General features: G+C 44.0%; 5 non-coding genes and 10 pseudogenes across 5 annotated transcripts; all 15 read right to left on the bottom strand.

Annotated features, from left to right (window-relative positions):
* Window positions 1–637: 637 nt before the first annotated feature.
* Window positions 638–755, bottom strand: LOC140019383 (5S ribosomal RNA; annotated as a pseudogene).
* Window positions 756–1,680: 925 nt separating this feature from the next.
* LOC140019382 (5S ribosomal RNA) lies at window positions 1,681–1,798 on the bottom strand (annotated as a pseudogene).
* A 411-nt stretch (window positions 1,799–2,209) lies between these two features.
* LOC140017171 (5S ribosomal RNA) lies at window positions 2,210–2,328 on the bottom strand. Its single transcript, XR_011823484.1, has one exon. It is a non-coding gene; the product is annotated as a 5S ribosomal RNA (ribosomal RNA).
* A 927-nt stretch (window positions 2,329–3,255) lies between these two features.
* Window positions 3,256–3,373, bottom strand: LOC140019380 (5S ribosomal RNA; annotated as a pseudogene).
* Window positions 3,374–4,298: 925 nt separating this feature from the next.
* On the bottom strand, window positions 4,299–4,416 carry LOC140019379 (5S ribosomal RNA; annotated as a pseudogene).
* Window positions 4,417–4,827: 411 nt separating this feature from the next.
* On the bottom strand, window positions 4,828–4,946 carry LOC140017160 (5S ribosomal RNA). Its single transcript, XR_011823473.1, has one exon. It is a non-coding gene; the product is annotated as a 5S ribosomal RNA (ribosomal RNA).
* A 927-nt stretch (window positions 4,947–5,873) lies between these two features.
* Window positions 5,874–5,991, bottom strand: LOC140018548 (5S ribosomal RNA; annotated as a pseudogene).
* Window positions 5,992–6,403: 412 nt separating this feature from the next.
* LOC140017148 (5S ribosomal RNA) lies at window positions 6,404–6,522 on the bottom strand. Its single transcript, XR_011823461.1, has one exon. It is a non-coding gene; the product is annotated as a 5S ribosomal RNA (ribosomal RNA).
* Window positions 6,523–7,978: 1,456 nt separating this feature from the next.
* Window positions 7,979–8,097, bottom strand: LOC140017138 (5S ribosomal RNA). Its single transcript, XR_011823452.1, has one exon. It is a non-coding gene; the product is annotated as a 5S ribosomal RNA (ribosomal RNA).
* A 926-nt stretch (window positions 8,098–9,023) lies between these two features.
* On the bottom strand, window positions 9,024–9,141 carry LOC140019378 (5S ribosomal RNA; annotated as a pseudogene).
* Window positions 9,142–10,068: 927 nt separating this feature from the next.
* On the bottom strand, window positions 10,069–10,186 carry LOC140019377 (5S ribosomal RNA; annotated as a pseudogene).
* A 927-nt stretch (window positions 10,187–11,113) lies between these two features.
* LOC140019376 (5S ribosomal RNA) lies at window positions 11,114–11,231 on the bottom strand (annotated as a pseudogene).
* Window positions 11,232–12,156: 925 nt separating this feature from the next.
* On the bottom strand, window positions 12,157–12,274 carry LOC140019375 (5S ribosomal RNA; annotated as a pseudogene).
* A 411-nt stretch (window positions 12,275–12,685) lies between these two features.
* On the bottom strand, window positions 12,686–12,804 carry LOC140017127 (5S ribosomal RNA). The gene has a single exon (XR_011823441.1). It is a non-coding gene; the product is annotated as a 5S ribosomal RNA (ribosomal RNA).
* A 927-nt stretch (window positions 12,805–13,731) lies between these two features.
* Window positions 13,732–13,849, bottom strand: LOC140018547 (5S ribosomal RNA; annotated as a pseudogene).
* Between the last annotated feature and the right edge of the window lie 249 nt (window positions 13,850–14,098).

The following is a 14,098-nucleotide window of genomic DNA, read 5'->3' as shown; positions in this document are numbered from 1 at the left end:
CGCCTTCAGATCCGCCTTCATGCTTCGATGAGAAGCAAAATATAAAGCAATCGTTCCGACGGAGCTAAATTACTACAGCATAAAGAACGAAGGGAAAATTTGGATTTCGAAACAAAAAAGGGAGGGGTGCAACACGAGGATTTCCCAGGGGGTCACCTAGGGGTGTCAACGGGCCGGGTCCGGGCCGGAATTCATTATTCCGGACCCGGACCCGGAGCCGACCCGTTTACCCGACGGGTCTTTTATTCGGTGTTCCGGATCCGGACCCGGCGAGTCTCGGATCCGGGTCGGGTCTACCCGAACAAATTTGCCGAAATTTATAATTTCTAACAAAAAAGAGAAAAAGATATATTTGTAAACAAATTTCTAGCTAATGCAAAGAAAAAACCAAATAAGAAAATAAATCAAATTGATTTTACTCAAATACATCATCCTAATCAAATTATATTGATAATATATATTTTTTATAAATTATTAAATCATTTATATCCGGATCCGGGTCTAATACGGGTCGGAATACTATATTCCGTATCCGACCCGTTTTTTTGTTTGAAAAAACGGATCCGGATCCGGATAACGGAATTAAATCCCTACCCATACCCGCAAAAATTTCAGGGATCCGATCCGGATCCGGGTGTAGACCCGACCCGTTGACCGGCCTAGGGTCACCCATCCTAGTACTACTGTCGCCCAAGCACGCTTAACTTCGAAGTTCTGATGGGATCCGGTGCATTAGTGCTGGTATGATCGCACCCGCCATGTTCCTTTCGCTTTATTCTTTTAAACCGCCACGTCTTGTGAAGCAGTTTGGCTTTTCTGGACCCGAATTCATTCTAAGCGTCAATTCATGAATTTCCTCTCATCCTTTTATTTATTTACTTTTATATTTTTTTCTTGTTGCTTTGCACCTTTTTTTTCCCTCGTCGCACAACTCTCAATTATCCTGAAATTGATCCTTCACGCTTGCGCTTATGCATTTGCGCCGACAACATTGACCGACGATCCGGGCTTCGATTCAGCCGTACCGTTCCTGACTTGTCTCGCGCCTTCAGATCCGCCTTCATGCTTCGATGAGAAGCAAAATATAAAGCAATCGTTCCGACGGAGCTAAATTACTACAGCATAAAGAACGAAGGGAAAATTTGGATTTCGAAACAAAAAAGGGAGGGGTGCAACACGAGGATTTCCCAGGGGGTCACCTAGGGGTGTCAACGGGCCGGATCCGGGCCGGAATTCTTTATTCCGGACCCGGACCCGGATCCGACCCGTTTACCCGACGGGTCTTTTATTCGGTGTTCCGGATCCGGACCCGGCGAGTCTCGGATCCGGGTCGGGTCTACCCGAACAAATTTGCCAAAATTTATAATTTCTAACAAAAAAGAGAAAAAGATATATTTGTAAACTAATTTCTAGCTAAAGCAAAGAAAAAACCAAATAAGAAAATAAATCAAATTGATTTTACTCAAATACATCATCCTAATCAAATTATATTGATAATATATATTTTTTATAAATTATTAAATCATTTATATCCGGATCCGGGTCTAGTACGGGTCGGAATACTATATTCCGTATCCGACCCGTTTTTTTGTTTGAAAAAACGGATCCGGATCCGGATAACGGAATTAAATCCCTACCCATACCAGCAAAAATTTCAGGGATCCGATCCGGATCCGGGTGTAGACCCGACCCGTTGACCGGCCTAGGGTCACCCATCCTAGTACTACTGTCGCCCAAGCACGCTTAACTTCGAAGTTCTGATGGGATCCGGTGCATTAGTGCTGGTATGATCGCACCCGCCATGTTCCTTTCGCTTTATTCTTTTAAACTGCCACGTCCTGTGAAGCAGTTTGGCTTTTCTGGACCCGAATTCATTCTAAGCGTCAATTCATGAATTTCCTCTCATCCTTTTATTTATTTACTTTTATATTTTTTTCTTGTTGCTTTGCACCTTTTTTTTCCCTCGTCGCACAACTCTCAATTATCCTGAAATTGATCCTTCACGCTTGCGCTTATACATTTGCGCCGACAACTTTGACCGACGATCCGGGCTTCGATCCAGCCGTACCGTTCCTGACTTGTCTCGCGCCTTCAGATCCGCCTTCATGCTTCGATAAGAAGCAAAATATAAAGCAATCGTTCCGACGGAGCTAAATTACTACAGCATAAAGAACGAAGGGGAAATTTGGATTTCGAAACAAAAAAGGGAGGGGTGCAACACGAGGACTTCCCAGGGGGTCACCCATCCTAGTACTACTCTCGCCCAAGCACGCTTAACTTCGGAGTTCTGATGGGATCCGGTGCATTAGTGCTGGTATGATCGCACCCGCCATGTTCCTTTCGCTTTATTCTTTTAAACTGCCCCGTCCTGTGAAGCAGTGTGGCTTTTCTGGACCCGAATTCATTTTAAGCGTCAATTCAAGAATTTCCCCTCATCCTTTTATTTATTTACTTTTACATTTTTTTCTTGTTGATTTGCACCATTTTTTTTTCCCTCGTCGCGCAACTCTCAATTATCCTGAAATTGATCCTTCACGCTTGCGCTTATACATTTGCGCCGACAACTTTGACCGACGATCCGGGCTTCGATCCAGCCGTACCGTTCCTGACTTGTCTCGCGCCTTCAGATCCGCCTTCATGCTTCGATGAGAAGCAAAATATAAAGCAATCGTTCCGACGGAGCTAAATTACTACAGCATAAAGAACGAAGGGAAAATTTGGATTTCGAAACAAAAAAGGGAGGGGTGCAACACGAGGATTTCCCAGGGGGTCACCTAGGGGTGTCAACGGGCCGGGTCCGGGCCGGAATTCATTATTCCGGACCCGGACCCGGAGCCGACCCGTTTACCCGACGGGTCTTTTATTCGGTGTTCCGGATCCGGACCCGGCGAGTCTCGGATCCGGGTCGGGTCTACCCGAACAAATTTGCCAAAATTTATAATTTCTAACAAAAAAGAGAAAAAGATATATTTGTAAACTAATTTCTAGCTAATGCAAAGAAAAAACCAAATAAGAAAATAAATCAAATTGATTTTACTCAAATACATCATCCTAATCAAATTATATTGATAATATATATTTTTTATAAATTATTAAATCATTTATATCCGGATCCGGGTCTAATACGGGTCGGAATACTATATTCCGTATCCGACCCGTTTTTTTGTTTGAAAAAACGGATCCGGATCCGGATAACGGAATTAAATCCCTACCCATACCCGCAAAAATTTCAGGGATCCGATCCGGATCCGGGTGTAGACCCGACCCGTTGACCGGCCTAGGGTCACCCATCCTAGTACTACTGTCGCCCAAGCACGCTTAACTTCGAAGTTCTGATGGGATCCGGTGCATTAGTGCTGGTATGATCGCACCCGCCATGTTCCTTTCGCTTTATTCTTTTAAACTGCCACGTCCCGTGAAGCAGTTTGGCTTTTCTGGACCCGAATTCATTCTAAGCGTCAATTCATGAATTTCCTCTCATCCTTTTATTTATTTACTTTTATATTTTTTTCTTGTTGCTTTGCACCTTTTTTTTCCCTCGTCGCACAACTCTCAATTATCCTGAAATTGATCCTTCACGCTTGCGCTTATGCATTTGCGCCGACAACTTTGACCGACGATCCGGGCTTCGATCCAGCCGTACCGTTCCTGACTTGTCTCGCGCCTTCAGATCCGCCTTCATGCTTCGATGAGAAGCAAAATATAAAGCAATCGTTCCGACGGAGCTAAATTACTACAGCATAAAGAACGAAGGGAAAATTTGGATTTCGAAACAAAAAAGGGAGGGGTGCAACACGAGGATTTCCCAGGGGGTCACCTAGGGGTGTCAACGGGCCGGGTCCGGGCCGGAATTCATTATTCCGGACCCGGACCCGGATCCGACCCGTTTACCCGACGGGTCTTTTATTCGGTGTTCCGGATCCGGACCCGGCGAGTCTCGGATCCGGGTCGGGTCTACCCGAACAAATTTGCCAAAATTTATAATTTCTAACAAAAAAGAGAAAAAGATATATTTGTAAACTAATTTCTAGCTAATGCAAAGAAAAAACCAAATAAGAAAATAAATCAAATTGATTTTACTCAAATACATCATCCTAATCAAATTATATTGATAATATATATTTTTTATAAATTATTAAATCATTTATATCCGGATCCGGGTCTAGTACGGGTCGGAATACTATATTCCGTATCCGACCCGTTTTTTTGTTTGAAAAAACGGATCCGGATCCGGATAACGGAATTAAATCCCTACCCATACCAGCAAAAATTTCAGGGATCCGATCCGGATCCGGGTGTAGACCCGACCCGTTGACCGGCCTAGGGTCACCCATCCTAGTACTACTGTCGCCCAAGCACGCTTAACTTCGAAGTTCTGATGGGATCCGGTGCATTAGTGCTGGTATGATCGCACCCGCCATGTTCCTTTCGCTTTATTCTTTTAAACTGCCACGTCCTGTGAAGCAGTTTGGCTTTTCTGGACCCGAATTCATTCTAAGCGTCAATTCATGAATTTCCTCTCATCCTTTTATTTATTTACTTTTATATTTTTTTCTTGTTGCTTTGCACCTTTTTTTTCCCTCGTCGCACAACTCTCAATTATCCTGAAATTGATCCTTCACGCTTGCGCTTATACATTTGCGCCGACAACTTTGACCGACGATCCGGGCTTCGATCCAGCCGTACCGTTCCTGACTTGTCTCGCGCCTTCAGATCCGCCTTCATGCTTCGATAAGAAGCAAAATATAAAGCAATCGTTCCGACGGAGCTAAATTACTACAGCATAAAGAACGAAGGGGAAATTTGGATTTCGAAACAAAAAAGGGAGGGGTGCAACACGAGGACTTCCCAGGGGGTCACCCATCCTAGTACTACTCTCGCCCAAGCACGCTTAACTTCGGAGTTCTGATGGGATCCGGTGCATTAGTGCTGGTATGATCGCACCCGCCATGTTCCTTTCGCTTTATTCTTTTAAACTGCCCCGTCCTGTGAAGCAGTGTGGCTTTTCTGGACCCGAATTCATTTTAAGCGTCAATTCAAGAATTTCCCCTCATCCTTTTATTTATTTACTTTTACATTTTTTTCTTGTTGATTTGCACCATTTTTTTTTCCCTCATCGCGCAACTCTCAATTATCCTGAAATTGATCCTTCACGCTTGCGCTTATACATTTGCGCCGACAACTTTGACCGACGATCCGGGCTTCGATCCAGCCGTACCGTTCCTGACTTGTCTCGCGCCTTCAGATCCGCCTTCATGCTTCGATGAGAAGCAAAATATAAAGCAATCGTTCCGACGGAGCTAAATTACTACAGCATAAAGAACGAAGGGAAAATTTGGATTTCGAAACAAAAAAGGGAGGGGTGCAACACGAGGATTTCCCAGGGGGTCACCTAGGGGTGTCAACGGGCCGGGTCCGGGCCGGAATTCATTATTCCGGACCCGGACCCGGAGCCGACCCGTTTACCCGACGGGTCTTTTATTCGGTGTTCCGGATCCGGACCCGGCGAGTCTCGGATCCGGGTCGGGTCTACCCGAACAAATTTGCCAAAATTTATAATTTCTAACAAAAAAGAGAAAAAAATATATTTGTAAACTAATTTCTAACTAATGCAAAGAAAAAACCAAATAAGAAAATAAATCAAATTGATTTTACTCAAATACATCATCCTAATCAAATTATATTGATAATATATATTTTTTATAAATTATTAAATCATTTATATCCGGATCCGGGTCTAATACGGGTCGGAATACTATATTCCGTATCCGACCCATTTTTTTGTTTGAAAAAACGGATCCGGATCCGGATAACGGAATTAAATCCCTACCCATACCCGAAAAAATTTCAGCGATCCGATCCGGATCCGGGTCTAGACCCGACCCGTTGACAGGCCTAGGGTCACCCATCCTAGTACTACTGTCGCCCAAGCACGCTTAACTTCGGAGTTCTGATGGGATCCGGTGCATTAGTGCTGGTATGATCGCACCCGCCATGTTCCTTTCGCTTTATTCTTTTAAACTGCCCCGTCCCGTGAAGCAGTGTGGCTTTTCTGGACCCGAATTCATTTTAAGCGTCAATTCAAGAATTTCCCCTCATCCTTTTATTTATTTACTTTTACATTTTTTTCTTGTTGATTTGCACCATTTTTTTTCCCTCGTCGCGCAACTCTCAATTATCCTGAAATTGATCCTTCACGCTTGCGCGTATACATTTGCGCCGACAACTTTGACCGACGATCCGGGCTTCGATCCAGCCGTACCGTTCCTGACTTGTCTCGCGCCTTCAGATCCGCCTTCATGCTTCGATGAGAAGCAAAATATAAAGCAATCGTTCCGACGGAGCTAAATTACTACAGCATAAAGAACGAAGGGGAAATTTGGATTTCGAAACAAAAAAGGGAGGGGTGCAACACGAGGACTTCCCAGGGGGTCACCCATCCTAGTACTACTCTCGCCCAAGCACGCTTAACTTCGGAGTTCTGATGGGATCCGGTGCATTAGTGCTGGTATGATCGCACCCGCCATGTTCCTTTCGCTTTATTCTTTTAAACTGCCCCGTCCTGTGAAGCAGTGTGGCTTTTCTGGACCCGAATTCATTTTAAGCGTCAATTCAAGAATTTCCCCTCATCCTTTTATTTATTTACTTTTACATTTTTTTCTTGTTGATTTGCACCATTTTTTTTTCCCTCGTCGCGCAACTCTCAATTATCCTGAAATTGATCCTTCACGCTTGCACTTATACATTTGCGCCGACAACTTTGACCGACGATCCGGGCTTCGATCCAGCCGTACCGTTCCTGACTTGTCTCGCGCCTTCAGATCCGCCTTCATGCTTCGATGAGAAGCAAAATATAAAGCAATCGTTCCGACGGAGCTAAATTACTACAGCATAAAGAACGAAGGGGAAATTTGGATTTCGAAACAAAAAAGGGAGGGGTGCAACACGAGGATTTCCCAGGGGGTCACCTAGGGGTGTCAACGGGCCGGGTCCGGGCCGGAATTCATTATTCCGGACCCGGACCCGGATCCGACCCGTTTACCCGACGGGTCTTTTATTCTGTGTTCCGGATCCGGACCCGGCGAGTCTCGGATCCGGGTCGGGTCTACCCGAACAAATTTGCCAAAATTTATAATTTCTAACAAAAAAGAGAAAAAAATATATTTGTAAACTAATTTCTAACTAATGCAAAGAAAAAACCAAATAAGAAAATAAATCAAATTGATTTTACTCAAATACATCATCCTAATCAAATTATATTGATAATATATATTTTTTATAAATTATTAAATCATTTATATCCGGATCCGGGTCTAATACGGGTCGGAATACTATATTCCGTATCCGACCCATTTTTTTGTTTGAAAAAACGGATCCGGATCCGGATAACGGAATTAAATCCCTACCCATACCCGAAAAAATTTCAGCGATCCGATCCGGATCCGTGTCTAGACCCGACCTGTTGACAGGCCTAGGGTCACCCATCCTAGTACTACTGTCGCCCAAGAACACTTAACTTCGGAGTTCTGATGGGATCCGGTGCATTAGTGCTGGTATGATCGCACCCGCCATGTTCCTTTCGCTTTATTCTTTTAAACTGCCACGTCCTGTGAAGCAGTTTGGCTTTTCTGGACCCGAATTCATTCTAAGCGTCAATTCATGAATTTCCTCTCATCCTTTTATTTATTTACTTTTATATTTTTTTCTTGTTGCTTTGCACCTTTTTTTTCCCTCGTCGCACAACTCTCAATTATCCTGAAATTGATCCTTCACGCTTGCGCTTATACATTTGCGCCGACAACTTTGACCGACGATCCGGGCTTCGATCCAGCCGTACCGTTCCTGACTTGTCTCGCGCCTTCAGATCCGCCTTCATGCTTCGATAAGAAGCAAAATATAAAGCAATCGTTCCGACGGAGCTAAATTACTACAGCATAAAGAACGAAGGGGAAATTTGGATTTCGAAACAAAAAAGGGAGGGGTGCAACACGAGGACTTCCCAGGGGGTCACCCATCCTAGTACTACTCTCGCCCAAGCACGCTTAACTTCGGAGTTCTGATGGGATCCGGTGCATTAGTGCTGGTATGATCGCACCCGCCATGTTCCTTTCGCTTTATTCTTTTAAACTGCCCCGTCCTGTGAAGCAGTGTGGCTTTTCTGGACCCGAATTCATTTTAAGCGTCAATTCAAGAATTTCCCCTCATCCTTTTATTTATTTACTTTTACATTTTTTTCTTGTTGATTTGCACCATTTTTTTTCCCTCGTCGCGCAACTCTCAATTATCCTGAAATTGATCCTTCACGCTTGCGCGTATACATTTGCGCCGACAACTTTGACCGACGATCCGGGCTTCGATCCAGCCGTACCGTTCCTGACTTGTCTCGCGCCTTCAGATCCGCCTTCATGCTTCGATGAGAAGCAAAATATAAAGCAATCGTTCCGACGGAGCTAAATTACTACAGCATAAAGAACGAAGGGAAAATTTGGATTTCGAAACAAAAAAGGGAGGGGTGCAACACGAGGATTTCCCAGGGGGTCACCTAGGGGTGTCAACGGGCCGGGTCCGGGCCGGAATTCATTATTCCGGACCCGGACCCGGAGCCGACCCGTTTACCCGACGGGTCTTTTATTCGGTGTTCCGGATCCGGACCCGGCGAGTCTCGGATCCGGGTCGGGTCTACCCGAACAAATTTGCCAAAATTTATAATTTCTAACAAAAAAGAGAAAAAGATATATTTGTAAACTAATTTCTAGCTAATGCAAAGAAAAAACCAAATAAGAAAATAAATCAAATTGATTTTACTCAAATACATCATCCTAATCAAATTATATTGATAATATATATTTTTTATAAATTATTAAATCATTTATATCCGGATCCGGGTCTAATACGGGTCGGAATACTATATTCCGTATCCGACCCGTTTTTTTGTTTGAAAAAACGGATCCGGATCCGGATAACGGAATTAAATCCCTACCCATACCCGCAAAAATTTCAGGGATCCGATGCGGATCCGGGTGTAGACCCGACCCGTTGACCGGCCTAGGGTCACCCATCCTAGTACTACTGTCGCCCAAGCACGCTTAACTTCGAAGTTCTGATGGGATCCGGTGCATTAGTGCTGGTATGATCGCACCCGCCATGTTCCTTTCGCTTTATTCTTTTAAACTGCCCCGTCCTGTGAAGCAGTGTGGCTTTTCTGGACCCGAATTCATTTTAAGCGTCAATTCAAGAATTTCCCCTCATCCTTTTATTTATTTACTTTTACATTTTTTTCTTGTTGATTTGCACCATTTTTTTTTCCCTCGTCGCGCAACTCTCAATTATCCTGAAATTGATTCTTCACGCTTGCGCTTATACATTTGCGCCGACAACTTTGACCGACGAACCGGGCTTCGATCCAGCCGTACCGTTCCTGACTTGTCTCGCGCCTTCAGATCCGCCTTCATGCTTCGATGAGAAGCAAAATATAAAGCAATCGTTCCGACGGAGCTAAATTACTACAGCATAAAGAACGAAGGGAAAATTTGGATTTCGAAACAAAAAAGGGAGGGGTGCAACACGAGGATTTCCCAGGGGGTCACCTAGGGGTGTCAACGGGCCGGGTCCGGGCCGGAATTCATTATTCCGGACCCGGACCCGGAGCCGACCCGTTTACCCGACGGGTCTTTTATTCGGTGTTCCGGATCCGGACCCGGCGAGTCTCGGATCCGGGTCGGGTCTACCCGAACAAATTTGCCGAAATTTATAATTTCTAACAAAAAAGAGAAAAAGATATATTTGTAAACAAATTTCTAGCTAATGCAAAGAAAAAACCAAATAAGAAAATAAATCAAATTGATTTTACTCAAATACATCATCCTAATCAAATTATATTGATAATATATATTTTTTATAAATTATTAAATCATTTATATCCGGATCCGGGTCTAATACGGGTCGGAATACTATATTCCGTATCCGACCCGTTTTTTTGTTTGAAAAAACGGATCCGGATCCGGATAACGGAATTAAATCCCTACCCATACCCGCAAAAATTTCAGGGATCCGATCCGGATCCGGGTGTAGACCCGACCCGTTGACCGGCCTAGGGTCACCCATCCTAGTACTACTGTCGCCCAAGCACGCTTAACTTCGAAGTTCTGATGGGATCCGGTGCATTAGTGCTGGTATGATCGCACCCGCCATGTTCCTTTCGCTTTATTCTTTTAAACTGCCCCGTCCTGTGAAGCAGTGTGGCTTTTCTGGACCCGAATTCATTTTAAGCGTCAATTCAAGAATTTCCCCTCATCCTTTTATTTATTTACTTTTACATTTTTTTCTTGTTGATTTGCACCATTTTTTTTTCCCTCGTCGCGCAACTCTCAATTATCCTGAAATTGATCCTTCACGCTTGCGCTTATACATTTGCGCCGACAACTTTGACCGACGAACCGGGCTTCGATCCAGCCGTACCGTTCCTGACTTGTCTCGCGCCTTCAGATCCGCCTTCATGCTTCGATGAGAAGCAAAATATAAAGCAATCGTTCCGACGGAGCTAAATTACTACAGCATAAAGAACGAAGGGAAAATTTGGATTTCGAAACAAAAAAGGGAGGGGTGCAACACGAGGATTTCCCAGGGGGTCACCTAGGGGTGTCAACGGGCCGGGTCCGGGCCGGAATTCATTATTCCGGACCCGGACCCGGAGCCGACCCGTTTACCCGACGGGTCTTTTATTCGGTGTTCCGGATCCGGACCCGGCGAGTCTCGGATCCGGGTCGGGTCTACCCGAACAAATTTGCCGAAATTTATAATTTCTAACAAAAAAGAGAAAAAGATATATTTGTAAACAAATTTCTAGCTAATGCAAAGAAAAAACCAAATAAGAAAATAAATCAAATTGATTTTACTCAAATACATCATCCTAATCAAATTATATTGATAATATATATTTTTTATAAATTATTAAATCATTTATATCCGGATCCGGGTCTAATACGGGTCGGAATACTATATTCCGTATCCGACCCGTTTTTTTGTTTGAAAAAACGGATCCGGATCCGGATAACGGAATTAAATCCCTACCCATACCCGCAAAAATTTCAGGGATCCGATCCGGATCCGGGTGTAGACCCGACCCGTTGACCGGCCTAGGGTCACCCATCCTAGTACTACTGTCGCCCAAGCACGCTTAACTTCGAAGTTCTGATGGGATCCGGTGCATTAGTGCTGGTATGATCGCACCCGCCATGTTCCTTTCGCTTTATTCTTTTAAACCGCCACGTCCTGTGAAGCAGTTTGGCTTTTCTGGACCCGAATTCATTCTAAGCGTCAATTCATGAATTTCCTCTCATCCTTTTATTTATTTACTTTTATATTTTTTTCTTGTTGCTTTGCACCTTTTTTTTCCCTCGTCGCACAACTCTCAATTATCCTGAAATTGATCCTTCACGCTTGCGCTTATGCATTTGCGCCGACAACATTGACCGACGATCCGGGCTTCGATTCAGCCGTACCGTTCCTGACTTGTCTCGCGCCTTCAGATCCGCCTTCATGCTTCGATGAGAAGCAAAATATAAAGCAATCGTTCCGACGGAGCTAAATTACTACAGCATAAAGAACGAAGGGAAAATTTGGATTTCGAAACAAAAAAGGGAGGGGTGCAACACGAGGATTTCCCAGGGGGTCACCTAGGGGTGTCAACGGGCCGGATCCGGGCCGGAATTCTTTATTCCGGACCCGGACCCGGATCCGACCCGTTTACCCGACGGGTCTTTTATTCGGTGTTCCGGATCCGGACCCGGCGAGTCTCGGATCCGGGTCGGGTCTACCCGAACAAATTTGCCAAAATTTATAATTTCTAACAAAAAAGAGAAAAAGATATATTTGTAAACTAATTTCTAGCTAAAGCAAAGAAAAAACCAAATAAGAAAATAAATCAAATTGATTTTACTCAAATACATCATCCTAATCAAATTATATTGATAATATATATTTTTTATAAATTATTAAATCATTTATATCCGGATCCGGGTCTAGTACGGGTCGGAATACTATATTCCGTATGCGACCCGTTTTTTTGTTTGAAAAAACGGATCCGGATCCGGATAACGGAATTAAATCCCTACCCATACCAGCAAAAATTTCAGGGATCCGATCCGGATCCGGGTGTAGACCCGACCCGTTGACCGGCCTAGGGTCACCCATCCTAGTACTACTGTCGCCCAAGCACGCTTAACTTCGAAGTTCTGATGGGATCCGGTGCATTAGTGCTGGTATGATCGCACCCGCCATGTTCCTTTCGCTTTATTCTTTTAAACTGCCACGTCCTGTGAAGCAGTTTGGCTTTTCTGGACCCGAATTCATTCTAAGCGTCAATTCATGAATTTCCTCTCATCCTTTTATTTATTTACTTTTATATTTTTTTCTTGTTGCTTTGCACCTTTTTTTTCCCTCGTCGCACAACTCTCAATTATCCTGAAATTGATCCTTCACGCTTGCGCTTATACATTTGCGCCGACAACTTTGACCGACGATCCGGGCTTCGATCCAGCCGTACCGTTCCTGACTTGTCTCGCGCCTTCAGATCCGCCTTCATGCTTCGATAAGAAGCAAAATATAAAGCAATCGTTCCGACGGAGCTAAATTACTACAGCATAAAGAACGAAGGGGAAATTTGGATTTCGAAACAAAAAAGGGAGGGGTGCAACACGAGGACTTCCCAGGGGGTCACCCATCCTAGTACTACTCTCGCCCAAGCACGCTTAACTTCGGAGTTCTGATGGGATCCGGTGCATTAGTGCTGGTATGATCGCACCCACCATGTTCCTTTCGCTTTATTCTTTTAAACTGCCCCGTCCTGTGAAGCAGTGTGGCTTTTCTGGACCCGAATTCATTTTAAGCGTCAATTCAAGAATTTCCCCTCATCCTTTTATTTATTTACTTTTACATTTTTTTCTTGTTGATTTGCACCATTTTTTTTTCCCTCGTCGCGCAACTCTCAATTATCCTGAAATTGATCCTTCACGCTTGCACTTATACATTTGCGCCGACAACTTTGACCGACGATCCGGGCTTCGATCCAGCCGTACCGTTCCTGACTTGTCTCGCGCTTTCAGATCCGCCTTCATGCTTCGATGAGAAGCAAAATATAAAGCAATCGTTCCGACGGAGCTAAATTACTACAGCATAAAGAACGAAGGGGAAATTTGGATTTCGAAACAAAAAAGGGAGGGGTGCAACACGAGGATTTCCCAGGGGGTCACCTAGGGGTGTCAACGGGCCGGGTCCGGGCCGGAATTCATTATTCCGGACCCGGACCCGGATCCGACCCGTTTACCCGACGGGTCTTTTATTCTGTGTTCCGGATCCGGACCCGGCGAGTCTCGGATCCGGGTCGGGTCTACCCGAACAAATTTGCCAAAATTTATAATTTCTAACAAAAAAGAGAAAAAGATATATTTGTAAACTAATTTCTAGCTAATGCAAAGAAAAAACCAAATAAGAAAATAAATCAAATTGATTTTACTCAAATACATCATCCTAATCAAATTATATTGATAATATATATTTTTTATAAATTATTAAATCATTTATATCCGGATCCGGTTCTAATACGGGTCGGAATACTATATTCCGTATCCGACCCGTTTTTTTGTTTGAAAAAACGGATCCGGATCCGGATAACGGAATTAAATCCCTACCCATACCCGAAAAAATTTCAGCGATCCGATCCGGATCCGGGTCTAGACCCGACCCGTTGACAGGCCTAGGGTCACCCATCCTAGTACTACTGTCGCCCAAGCACGCTTAACTTCGGAGTTCTGATGGGATCCGGTGCATTAGTGCTGGTATGATCGCACCCGCCATGTTCCTTTCGCTTTATTCTTTTAAACTGCCACGTCCTGTGAAGCAGTTTGGCTTTTCTGGACCCGAATTCATTCTAAGCGTCAATTCATGAATTTCCTCTCATCCTTTTATTTATTTACTTTTATATTTTTTTCTTGTTGCTTTGCACCTTTTTTTTCCCTCGTCGCACAACTCTCAATTATCCTGAAATTGATCCTTCACGCTTGCGCTTATACATTTGCGCCGACAACTTTGACCGACGATC

This window comes from Coffea arabica, chromosome 11c (genome assembly GCF_036785885.1).
Source record: "Coffea arabica cultivar ET-39 chromosome 11c, Coffea Arabica ET-39 HiFi, whole genome shotgun sequence".
NCBI lineage: Eukaryota > Viridiplantae > Streptophyta > Magnoliopsida > Gentianales > Rubiaceae > Coffea > Coffea arabica.
The sequence above is the reverse complement of the archived record's forward strand: the minus strand, read 5'-3'. Positions and strand labels throughout refer to the sequence as shown.